The 12,382-nt window shown below is 46.0% G+C and overlaps 1 long non-coding RNA gene across 1 annotated transcript; it reads left to right on the top strand.

Annotated features, from left to right (window-relative positions):
- The first annotated feature begins 1,509 nt into the window (after positions 1 to 1,509).
- LOC118658420 lies at positions 1,510 to 10,394 on the top strand. The gene is made up of 3 exons (XR_004968314.1): positions 1,510 to 2,135; positions 3,204 to 3,291; positions 9,661 to 10,394. It is a non-coding gene; the product is annotated as an uncharacterized LOC118658420 (long non-coding RNA).
- Positions 10,395 to 12,382: the final 1,988 nt, after the last annotated feature.

Genomic DNA, 12,382 nt, shown 5'->3' with positions numbered 1-12,382 from the left:
GCTGGGAATGGAGCCCACAACCTGGCCATGTGCCCTGACCAGAAATTGAATTGTGACCTCCTGGTTCACAGGTGGACACCCAACCATACAGCCATTGTGGCTGGGTATACATTTTTTAGTCATATATATATATATATATATATATATATATATATATATATATAAAATATATTTTATTGATTTTTTACAGAGAGGAAGGGAGAGGATAGAGAGCTAGAAACATCAACGAGAGAGAAACACCAATCAGCTGCCTCCTGCACACCCCCTACTGGAGATGCGCCTGCAACCAAGGTAAATGCCCTTGACCGGAATCGAACCCGGGACTCTTGAGTCCACAGGCCGATGCTCCATCCACAGAGCCAAACTGGTTAGGGCCAAAAAAAAATATTTTGAAGAAATAATGAAAATGCTACATATCAAGACCAGTAGGATATTGCTTAAGCAGTCTTTAAACATTGATAACCTAAAAAGATATTTAGAAAAATCAGAAAACCTAGCACCACCTCCAGAACAATCAAAATAAGTCCCAAAAAAGTTAAAATAAGGAAGTAAGAAATGGCAGACATTTATGAAATAGAAAAACATACAATACAGAGGCCCAGATAAGGCAAGTGTGTGTGTGTGTGTGTGTGTGTGTTAGAAAAGACTAATAATATTGACAAACCTCGGTGAAAATAAAAGAGAACTCATAAATAACTAAAGTCAGGAAAAAAGGGGGGAAAATGGAGCACTGTAAAATGTTTTCCTTTGGACATACACTGACCTAGCCCGCTAATACTGAGAGAATAACCCACTCCTAAATTCCTTGAGTCAATAATTCTGAGAATAGGATGCAACAAGAAGAGCCAAATCACAAAGAAACAACTCATCTCTGTAAGACTGTGATATCTACCCGACCAAAGCCCAGCCAAATTGCAGTGGGCGCTGCTACTTTTGCTTATTTACCTGAAAAGCCCTCACATTCTCATGGTTGTAGAGACATTCTCCGAGGCCTTGTTGCACAGTCTGAATAAAGCACTCAGTCCCTTGTAGTTGAAGTCTCGCAGAATTTCTAAAGTTTGATGTTATTTTACAATTTTATGCTATTAAATTAGAAAGTTTAGGTGAAAAGATAACATTCCTAGAAATAAAACTTACCAAGACTTTCCTAAGGGTCTCATGACTTATGGATGCGGGGGGTATGAGGAGTGTATAGGATGAGTTCAGTTCTTATGGCACGAAAAGGAGGATTGAGAGTTGGAACATCGTCCAGTACACCAAAAGTTTGTGCAGCGATGCATGGAAAGGTTGCTGGTTCAACTTCTGGTCAGGACACATGTCTGAGTTGTGGGCTCGATCCCCGATTGGGGGTGTCCAGGAGGCAGCTAGTCCATGTTTCGTTCTTCCTCTCTCTAAAAATCAATAAAATTTTTTTTTAAGTTTGTGGTTTGATCCTCGGTCAGGGCAATAGATTGATGTTTCTCTCCCTTCCTCTCTGTCTAAAGTCATTAAACATATCCTTGGGTGAGGATTAAAAATAATAAAAATATTAAAAATTAAAGGAGCAAGAGGAGAAGGGGAGAGGAGAGGGTGGGGAAAGAAAGCAGAGAGGGAAACCTTGACAGCAAAGCCTTCCACAGGCATGCACTCTTTATTCTGGTGAATTTGAAAATGGAAGCTTGAAAAATCATTTTAATCTGGGTTTGCTTACAGAGACTAGGCATGAAATGGTACTGCGGACCAGTCATGCAATTCAAGGGAATTTTTCCTCGTGGGATTAAAAATGAGGGTAAACTGAGGACAGACGGGGAACCCGAGGTCTGCCTGCATCTGGACCTTGAGGAATTGGTTGCACCTGTCCCCGGGGGTTTCCTGGGCTGGAAGTTCTCTGGGCTGGAATGCCTCTTTCCCGGCCTCAGCCTGGAGACACGGAGAAGGAGGTCACAATGCTTTAACCCAATTCATCCCCCCTCTCCCGCCCTGAGTATTCCCCGTTTAGCTGTGAAAGTTTTTCTCAGGCCATGCATGGTATCAGTTACGCTCAGGAAGGAGTTGGTGTGAACCCTGTGTAGAGGCGACTAAGTGTACTGGCCAAGATCACCGACTCTCCGCCTGGGTTCAAATGAAGACTCTCACTCGCAGATGACTTGACGCAAGTAACTAAACCTGTTTTTATGCTGTGTCCTTACCTGTTTCTTACAAGGATAATAGTAGTTGGACCTGGTGGGTTGTAGTGAAGGTTGGAGAAGTGGGTGTTTATTAGAGTCCTTAGAAGTATGCCTGGGATGAGAAGCGTTTGTCTGGGTGTGGTAAGTAATTCTGGCGGTGTGGTGGCCTCCATCCCAGGACTAGCATCTGGACACTCAGGTAGTGGAAAGCAACCCCATCTGGAAGCCAAGTAAATTCTCCAAGGACCACCCCACACATAGACACAACCTGAGACAAGATTTGAGAAAAAGAACTTTTGGTCTGGCTACTCAGTAGTATCTTGCCTGTAAGCAAGCAATCCATTGTTTCTGAGCAAACTTGCTTTGCTTTGTCAGACTGGAGAGGGGTCAGCAGAGGGGACTTCTGTTCGGACACCACATGTGCCGAGCTTGCCCAGCCAAGGGTTTGAAAGCCTGAGTGAAGGCGGTGAAGGATGAAGAAATGACAGACAGAGAGAATAAGCTGGGTCTAGGTCAGTGGTGGGCAAACTTTTTGACTTGAGGGCCACAATGGGTTCTTAAACTGGACGGGAGGGCCGGAACAAAAGCATGGATGGAGTGTTTGTGTGAACTAATATAAATTCAAAGTAAACATCATTACATAAAAGGGTACGGTCTTTTTTTTTTTAGTTTTATTCATTTCAAAAGGGCCGGATCCGGCCCGCGGGCCGTAGTTTGCCCATGGCTGGTCTAGGTGGATCTTCCTGTGCCTGGCTGAGGCCACAGAGAGAGAGCCAGAGGCAAGCCGAGCCTTTATTTTATAGCCAGAGGTAAACAAGGTAGTGGTCACCATAGTTACAATGTTCTTGTGAGTTTCACTTGTTTTGGCAGCACTTGCTGGGACTTGTTTGTGGCTTTGCCAACAGTTCAGTCTGAGGGTTAACCCTATAGCTGCGCCCTACAGGCCTCCATCTCTATTCATTGACCCAAGGGTGTTGGGTGGGGTGCGGCTGCCTCACACTTGCTTCTCCAGCTTAGGCAGCGTGCCCACTCATGCTTTTTGCATTTCCCTCCCAGTCCTTCTTGGCAGCAGGTGTGCTGGAGATGAATGCAGGTAAGGTTGCTGAAAGCCAAGCTTCCACCATCTTAACGATGATTGTTTTGGGTGAGTGTCCCTTAAGGTCTCAAAAGATAGAGGTCGTATGGTGGGCAGGGGAAAGCTGGAGGAGGGCAGAAGTTCCTCTGGTCTCAGATGCAAACCTTGGGGTGAATATTTCAGTGAATGCAATTATGAATTTATTTCTTTTCCTGTCTATAATTTCTCCCTCTGAAAATGAGGGGAAAGACCCAACTCACAAGTTTATTTTTGTTAATTCTCACGTGAGGATATTTTCCATTGATTTTTAGAGAGAATGGAAGGGAGAGGGAGAGACAGAGAGAAACATCAATGTGAGAGAGAGACACATTGATTGGTTGCCTCCTGCATGCACTCCGACAAGGGCCGGGGAACCTACAACCAAGGTACGTGCCCTTGACTGGAATTGAACCCAAGACCCTTCAGTCTATAGGCCAATGCTGTATCCACTAAGCCAAACTGGCTAGGGTCTCACAAACTTATTTTAAAGAATAATTAAAAAGCAGTATTTTGTAAATCTTCATACAAAATTTCATGGATAAGTTGACTAATGATCTATCTAATTTTTAAAAGTTAAATGAACAAGATAACGAAGATGAGAGCAAAAATTAAAACATAAAACAACACAGGAGAAATGATCAAAAGTTGTTTGATACTTTGAAAAAGTATTAAAATTGATAAACTTCTGGTGTGAAAAACAAGAAAGAACAGAAAGCACAAATAATAACAGATCCCATAGGATTTTTAGAAGTTTGGGTTTTTTTTTTAAATTTCCATACAGGGCTTCCTAGTTATATTTTTATTACTTTGTGGTCAGAAAACATACTGACCTGATTTCTATCCTTTGACATGTGCTGAGACTTGCTCAGGGCTCAGCACGTGTTTCTCAGTGAAGGTCACCTGGGCACGTGAGAAGATTGTTTTGCAGATACTAGGTGCAGTCACCTAGATAAAGCCAGCAGATCAAGTTTGTAATGTATTGTTCTGATTTCCTCTGCTCTTAATGGTTATCTGCTTGTTCTATCAATTAATGAGATAATTGTTGACTTATTCATTTCTACTATAATTCTGTGAACTTTGCTTTATATAATAAAGGCCTTGTTATTGGGTGCATATTAATATAGAATTGTTATATTGTTACAGAAAAACCGGACAAGAACCAAACAGCGCTCTGAGAGTTTGGAGTTACACTTTATTCACCGCGGTGGGCTTAGGGAAATGAATCCAAATTCTAAGCGAAGCTACAAGCAGAACTTCCCTTTTTATGGAAGAGCCAGTCCTTTGTGTGCTTGCTGGCGGCGGCCTTGAAAACTACACAGTTCTATCAACTAAAAAATGCACCTGGCATGGCATTGGGTATATCTAGTCTCTGGCCTACAAGGTCAGCTAAGTTTATCTCCCCCACTATTCAAGCAGGCTAGAAAGCAAAGTTACTTTTTCAGAATTAGATAGAGGCCGTCCAAAGAATAGCAGAGAATTCCAAACAGTAGTTTTACAGAATAGGGGTTTTCCTTCACAATATTTTCCTGGTGATTGAAACTTTAAGAAGTAAACATCTGCCATAGCCTGTTTGGCTCAGTGGATAGAGTGTCAGCCTGCAAACTGAAGGGTCCCAGTTCGATTCTGGTCAAGGGCAAATGCCTGGGATTCGGGCTCAATCCCCAGTAGGGGGCATACAAGAGGCAGCCAATCAATGATTTTCTCTCCTCATTGATGTTTCTATATCTCTCTCCCTCTCCCTTCCTCTTTGAAATCAATAAAAAAATATTTTTTTAAAAAATAAGTAAACATCTATCTGTGGTAATGCCTTTTGTTTACTTAAACTCTTTTATTTTTCTGGTATTAATAACATCAGCTTATTTTTTATTGTTACATGGCATATCTCTTTCCATCCTTTTACTTTTTAAAGAATGTTTTTATTGATTTTTAGATAGAGAGGGAGAGGGAGAGAGAAATAGAAACATCTATGAGAGAGACACATGGATCAACTGCCTCCTGCATGCCTCCTACTGGAGGTCAAGCCTGTAACCCAGGCATGTGCCCCGACCTGGAATTGAACCGGGACCTCTGGCCCATGGGATGATGCTCAGTCCACTGAGCCACACTATCTGGCCCCTCCTTTTACTTTCAACCTTCCTGTATTTCTGTTTAGATGTGTCTCTTGGAAATAACATATAGTTGTTTTAATTCAGTATGATAACTTCTTTTAACAGGATCATTTGGCCTTTAACATATAATTTCTGATATGTTTAATCTTAAATCTTATTCACTGCTTTCTATGTGCCCCATCTGATCCAAGTTCTGTTATCTCTTTTCTTGCCTTCTTTCAGATGGGTTAGGATTATTCTATTAGAATTCTGTTAAAATTATCCTACTATTCTATTTCCCTAAATTGGTTCAGAAGTTACATACTTTATCTCTTCTTTTAATGGCTGAGGAATCAAAAGATCCATTCTTGCAATACATTATTACTGTTTTCAACACCAAATTTTTTTTTTAATTGTATTGTTGAGGCCTAGCCAGTTTGGCTCAATGGATAGAGCATTACCCTGCAGACTGAAGGGTCCCGGGTTTGATTCCGCTCAATGGCACATGCCCAGGTTGCGATCCCCAGTGGGGGGTGTGCAGGAGGCAGCCGATCAATGATTCTCATCATTGATGTTTCTATCTCTCCCTCTTCCTTACTCTCTGAAATAAATAAAAAATATATTTTAAAAAATCTGTATTGTTGAAAGTATTACATATGTCCCCTTTGCCCCCCATTGACCCCCTCCAGGCCTTCACCACCCTATTGTTTGTGTCCATGGGGTATGCATATATGCATATAAGTTCTTTGGTTGATCACCTCACACCCATCCACCCTCCCATGCCTTCCCTCTGGGATTCCACACTCTGTTCCATGCTTCTGAAGTTCAAATTTAACTGGGTGTCCTGTATTTTATCTGGCAGCCCAGCTGGTTGCATGCCCTATCCCTTTCTTTGCTGGTCCTGAATCTTATGGTGGGTCCAGGATGGGCAGGACTGGCTGCTGCTGGGAGGAAGGGGGACGTCTGGCTGGGCCTCTTTCTGCTCCTCGGTTTTCATTCCTGGCTGCACACGCCGGAGCCCCCTCATCTGGTGGGTGTCCTCTCGCACAGGGAATTGGGTTGTCAAGGTGGCCCAAGCCCTCCTCCTGATCTGTCCACTTGACCCTGGGAGCCTCCTGGAACCATGGCAGGCAAATCTTGGGGGTGCAAATGCCAGGGGGCCAGCCCTCTCCGGCTGTTGCACAGAGCTCTGTTCCTCCTCCTGCAGTCACTCTGGGCTCTCTAGGTGACCTCTCCGTGAGGAAGGGGTCTCTGGGAGGACAGTCTGCGCCCCCAGTCTCCCTCCAGCCTCCTATTCTATGCATCCCAAAGGACAGTCTTGCCTTTCCACTAAGCACTCTGCCCACATAGGCCAAGTGTGCTCACCTCTCAGAATCAGGACCTTCGGACTTCGTGGTTCTTAGTCTCCCTTCCTCCCCACAGCCTCCCCAGCCCACCGCCCCCGCATAAAATTAGTCATCGTCTAAAATCGCTGGCAAATGGCTCAGTGCCTCTTTCCTGTTCAGGTGGGTCCCTTACATTTAGGTAATAGCAAAAACACATGCCAGCTCCTGGTCAAGGCTCCTCCCAGGCCCCTGGCAGCCAGGCACTCGGGTCCGGGCTCGGGGCACAGGGCCTTGGGGGTCTCCCTCCATGGCATGGGTTCTGTTGGGAGGCTGTTGGCAGGTCTGTTTCTCCACCTGCCTGTGAGCAGCACCGAGAGGGACTCCCTATTGTGGAAGCAGCTGCTGCAGCTGGACAGGGAGCGGCCGCTGTTAAGTACAGGCTAGGAGCCCTGGGGTCCCTTTTGCTTTCATCAAACTTTTCCCGGAAACAAACCTTCCTCCAGGCCCCACCTCCTGGGGCCTTCTCTCCCTTTTCAAAAACTTACGTATCTAGACCTTTCTCCCAGGGCTGTCTGGTTCTTAGAAAGTGGCATTAAATATAATAATAATAATAATAATTGCTAATATGTAAATGGTTGCTGTTGGGGCAAATTTGAAATTTTGTATTAAAAAACCCCAGGTATTTATTAGCCCTGCTATGTGTACTGAACACTGTTAGGTCATATGAGATTAAGACATAGTTCTTACACTCAAGAATCAGACTGGAAGACAAGCTTTAAGTACATAAAAAGCCATTTAAGAATGACTGGAAGAGACTAGTAGATAATATGTGTTTGAAGTGACTTTTTTTTTAAAAGTATATTTCTTTATTGATTTCAGAGAAGAAGGGAGGAGAGAGAGAAACATCAATGATCAGAGAAAATCACTGATTGGCTGCCTTCTGCACCCCCCCCACTGGGGACCGAGCCCGCAACCCAGGCATGTGCCCTTGGCCGGAATTGAACACGGGACCCTTCAGTCCGCAGGCCGACGCTCCATCCACTGAGCCAAGCCGTCCAGGGCTGAAGTGACTTATAAAGGTCATATAATGACTCTGCGTTTTATCATCTGTGGAATCACACACGACTTAATCAGGTTATCCCTAAAGTTTATTTGTTCCAAATAAATTACCCACTAAATCTTAGAAACTTTATATAATAACGCCATCTGGTGTTCACTTTTACCAGGCATCATTGCTAGCAACACTTGCAGTCTTACAAGATACTATGAGGAGGCCATTATTCATTTCCCACTTGGCAGCGGGGGAACTTGGGCGTGGAGAGGCGAGGGAGTGCCCATGGGCACAGAGCTCTGTGTAGGGGCTGGCATCTTGGGCCCCTGGTGGCAGGCTCTGTCTGTGTGCACAGTGGCTATGCCACGGTGTCTCTGTGTGAACTCCCACTTTCCCATACTTACTTACCAGATTGTACTTCCTTACTTTTTCAAATGGGAAACCAACATAGCATCCTTGGAATGCCTATCCTATTTTCCATTACTTCATGCAACCAAGTTTTTAATATGTTCTTGGCTGTCCTCTCTTCTCGAGGGATCTAGTTTACTGGAGTTTACCCATTTCACTCAGAGCTTAGCCCAAAGTCCTGCCTCCACCATATCACATTGCTTTCTTGGTTTCCCCAAAATTTATCAGGTGAAATCTTCAACATTTTATAGCCCTCATTTCTACCCCTCTTTCTTAACTCTGACTTCACAGCCTTGCTAGGAGGGCTCACCGATAGCGCTTCACTAAAGCTCTGTCTCCTCCGTGGTGCTTCTGTCTACTACACTCTGCAGCTATTCACACTCCACTCGAGTCCCTCAGGGTAATGCTGGGGTGGTGTGGAGTCGAAGAGTCCACAGGAGCAGGCCCAGGGACAGCTACCAACAGTGAATTCTCACACAAGGCAAAGGACCGGTGCTGACAGCTACTGAGGTTCCCAGGAGGGAGTGACGCTAGAGCTGGTGATAAAAGACTTCGGAGGACCTTTTGGGTGAAGAAGGAAGAGGTGGCACCCAGGCTAAGAGGGGGGAGCACCCGTCCCTGACCTCTTCCCTAGAATGAAGTACCTGTGGTGTTCCAGGCATTGACAAAGAAAAAAGTAAATAAAAAGATTTTCTTGGAATATTCTCTTCACTCTGGGTTGTAGATGAGTAACCTGATCCATTTCATAAATCACACCCAGTTCTCTGCTGAAATTCCACTCAAGAAGGTATGTCAGAATGCAAGCAAGTAAGCTTGCTATTTCCCCAGATAAGACCCCATGTGGGTCCGATTTAGAAACGTCGATCATGTGAAAAGGTCAGTCCCTTAACAATCATTAGGAATGACCCAGTGACACAACACAGAGGTGATTGCCACAGAGCAGTGAGCAACCTGGAGCTGGCAGGCATGGGAAGGATTAACTCCCAAAGCCAGTGGCCTCTTTAAAAAACAAACTGCCACCCTAGCCGGGTTGGCCCAGTGGATAGAGCTTCAGCCCTCAGAATGAAGAGTCCCAGGTTCAATTCCGGTCAAGAGCACATACCTTGGTTGTAGGTTACAGGCTTGACCCCTGGCCCTGGTGGGGGCTTATGTGGGAGGCAACCAGTTGATTGATATTTCTCTCGCCCCCTCCCTTCCACTCTCTCTAAAAGTCAATGGAAAACATCCTTGGGTAAGAACTAACCAAAAACAAAAACAAATTGCCTTAGCAGTTCCCAGGCAATATGTAATGAGTGTTTGCTGGGGAGCTGGTTGCCTTTAACTTTCATTCTTCTGAAGGAGTCCAGTGTGGGTTCTGAAGGGGGAGGGGGGGCACATGTGGACCACACTTTTGTCCCAAAATAAGGTGGAAAACAGTGAATCTGACAAGAGCTCAGAGATGGCACTTTGAAACATTAACGCATGTGTTTCATTATGATAAAGTTGTAATTGTGGTTTGGGGGTAACAGTTGTTCTTGTTTCTCCAAAGCTCTCAGTGCTCCTACACGAGGCGCTGCTTGAAGGACTGACAGGGTATGGGAACGCGGTCACGCAGCCAGACCAGCACCCAGTGCCCCGCTCCAGACCCAGCTCAGAGCATGAGGGCCAAGGTCCTACTGCAGCTTGGTTCTGCTGGAGCCAAGGACTTACTACCCCCAACAGGGCTTCCCTTCAAGACCTTCCTGGGGTGAAAAGCTGACATAAGGGGAGCCATTCCAGAGGAACTGCTTGCATGTCTTGCTCCATGAACCTTTGGAATGTTTGAACTGGACAAAATAACCTTTGGACTGGGCCAGACAGCTATTTGCAAAACTAACAGGATAGCAGACATGCTGACCACAAGGACTGTTGATTACAGAATCATTTTCTAAGATAGAATCCATGTAGAGCTTGAGTAACAGCTGGTCAGCAGCAATGGGAATTATCCTATTCATGTGATTATTTCCCTTCCTAGTCTCCTAAACCCCTTCCTTCACCTCACACTCGGGGCAGTTTGGGTTCCTGCAGGAATCTTTGGGATCTCAAAGAAGAGCTTGCTGCTCTCACTTTGGCCTTTTATTTTTAGGTTCACATTGGTCCACCTACCCCGGAGGTATACCTAATCCTATATAATAAAAGGGTAATATGCAAATTGACCCTAACAGCAGAATGACTGGGAATGATTGGTCACTATGACACACACTGACCACCAGCGGACAGCTGCTCAATGCAGGAGCTGCCCCCTGGTGGTCAGTGTGCTCCCACAGGGGGAGCTCTGCTCAGCCACAAGCCAGGCTGATGGCTGCCAGTACAGCGGTGGTGGTGGGAGACTCTCCCACCTCCTGAGCAGCACTAAGGATATCTGACTGCAGCTTAGGCCTGCTCCCCGCTGGCAAGTGGACATCCCCTGAGGGCTGCCGGGCTGCCAGAGGGATGTCTGATTGCCAGCTTAGGCCCAATCCCGGGGAGCCAGCAGGTGGTCATCCCCCAAGGGGTCCCAGACTGCAAGAGGGCACAGGCCGGACTGAGGGAGTCCCCCCCCCCCAGTGCACAAATTTTTGTGCACCGGGCCTCTAGTTAACTTTATATTCCTCTAAACCAGTGGTTCTCAACCTTCTGGCCCTTTAAATACAGTTCCTCATGTTGTGACCCAACCATAAAATTATTTTCGTTGCTACTTCACAACTGTAATGTTGCTACTGTTACGAATCGTAATGTAAATATCTGATATGCAGCATGGTCTTAGGCGACCCCTGTGAAAGGGTCGTTCGACCACCAAAGGGGTCGCGACCCACAGGTTGAGAACCGCTGCTCTAAACGACTTTTTTTTAAAAATCTTTATTGTTGAAAGTATTGCATGGGTCCTCCTTTTTCTCCTATTAACCTCTTCCAGCTCCTCTAAATGATTCTTTTCATCAGCACTTCTGGATTGTCTTCATTTTTTTGCTTGCAAGTTACTTTGTTCTTTGTTGAGAATGAGTCTTTCTTCCTGTGACTGGATATATCCTGAAGGCAACAGACACTTCTATTTTGGACTGTGCTCCCTCCACTGCGCCCTTCTCCCTCTTCTCCCCTCTCCCCGCCATGCCCCGCTACTGGGGGCCCAGCACAGGAAAAATAGGATCCAAGGTGTCAAATACTCAGTAGGTAACCGACAACCCCCCACTGACAGAGCTGATCTAAGGAAATACTGAGCTGAGCAAATGCACCTGGGTTCAATGCAAATTTAAAATCAATCCACCAAGCCCAGCCAGTGGGGCTCAGTGGTTGAACATAGACCTATGAACCAGGAGGTCATGGTTCAATTCCCAGTCTGGGCACATGCCCGGGTTGCAGGCCTGATCCCCAGTGTGGGGTGTGAAGGAGGCAGCCGTCTCTCTCATCATTGATGTTTCTATCTCCCTCTCCCTTCCTCTCTGAAATTAAGTTTGGACACCTTAATTAGAAATATCTGTGAGAGTGAGTAGACAGAGGGAAGCTAGGTATATGGTGGGGGGTGGGGGCGGGGTGGGGGGTAGGGGGTAGGGAGTAGAACCAGGGAACCCAGCTAGGCAGAGTTACTAAGACAACCCAGTTGGGGAAAGGAGGGCCCATGTGGAGACACTAGCTTTAAAATGTATGGATGTTGCTGAGACAGGCAGCTTGCAGATAACCAATCACAAGGCAGTGAGGCATATAAACCAATCCCAAGGGTGATGCTAAGGCAGAATTCTTTGAGAGGACCATTCAGGAGCTAGCGAGGCATGTACCTACCCGAGATAAAAAGCTCATGCTTCCTCTTCCTCACCCTCTGGCATCTGGGGATGCATGCCCTGCGCCCACGTGGCCATGGGCTAATACACTTTAATGAGCTTGGAAGCTGAACTGCGTCAGCTGCGACACGGAACGGGAGCTCTGGACACCGGCTGCTTTTGGAACCCCAGCTGCACACTCTCCAGGACTGGCTTCTCCCAATAAACTTTGCTTCCATAACCGTTTTTGTCCGTGAAGCCATTCTTCGGTTTTGTGAGACAACGAACTCGGACTCGAACACCACCATTTGGTTTCAAGAGGACCAAGCTGAGAGGGCAAGCAGGCAGCTGGGTACATGGCCTTGAGGCGGCTGGGGGACTTATTTGGATGTCTGGCACTAGATGACACGGAAGCCCTGTGACTCACATAGAAAGAAAGTTGGGGAGAGAAAAAGAGGGAGGCAGGCAGCTGGATGGGAAGGCTGAGAAGGCGTCAGAGAG

This window comes from Myotis myotis, unplaced genomic scaffold (genome assembly GCF_014108235.1).
Source record: "Myotis myotis isolate mMyoMyo1 unplaced genomic scaffold, mMyoMyo1.p scaffold_m19_p_6, whole genome shotgun sequence".
NCBI classification, from domain to species: domain Eukaryota; kingdom Metazoa; phylum Chordata; class Mammalia; order Chiroptera; family Vespertilionidae; genus Myotis; species Myotis myotis.
Note: the sequence above shows the minus strand (reverse complement) of the source record. Positions and strands in the feature narration are given on the sequence as shown.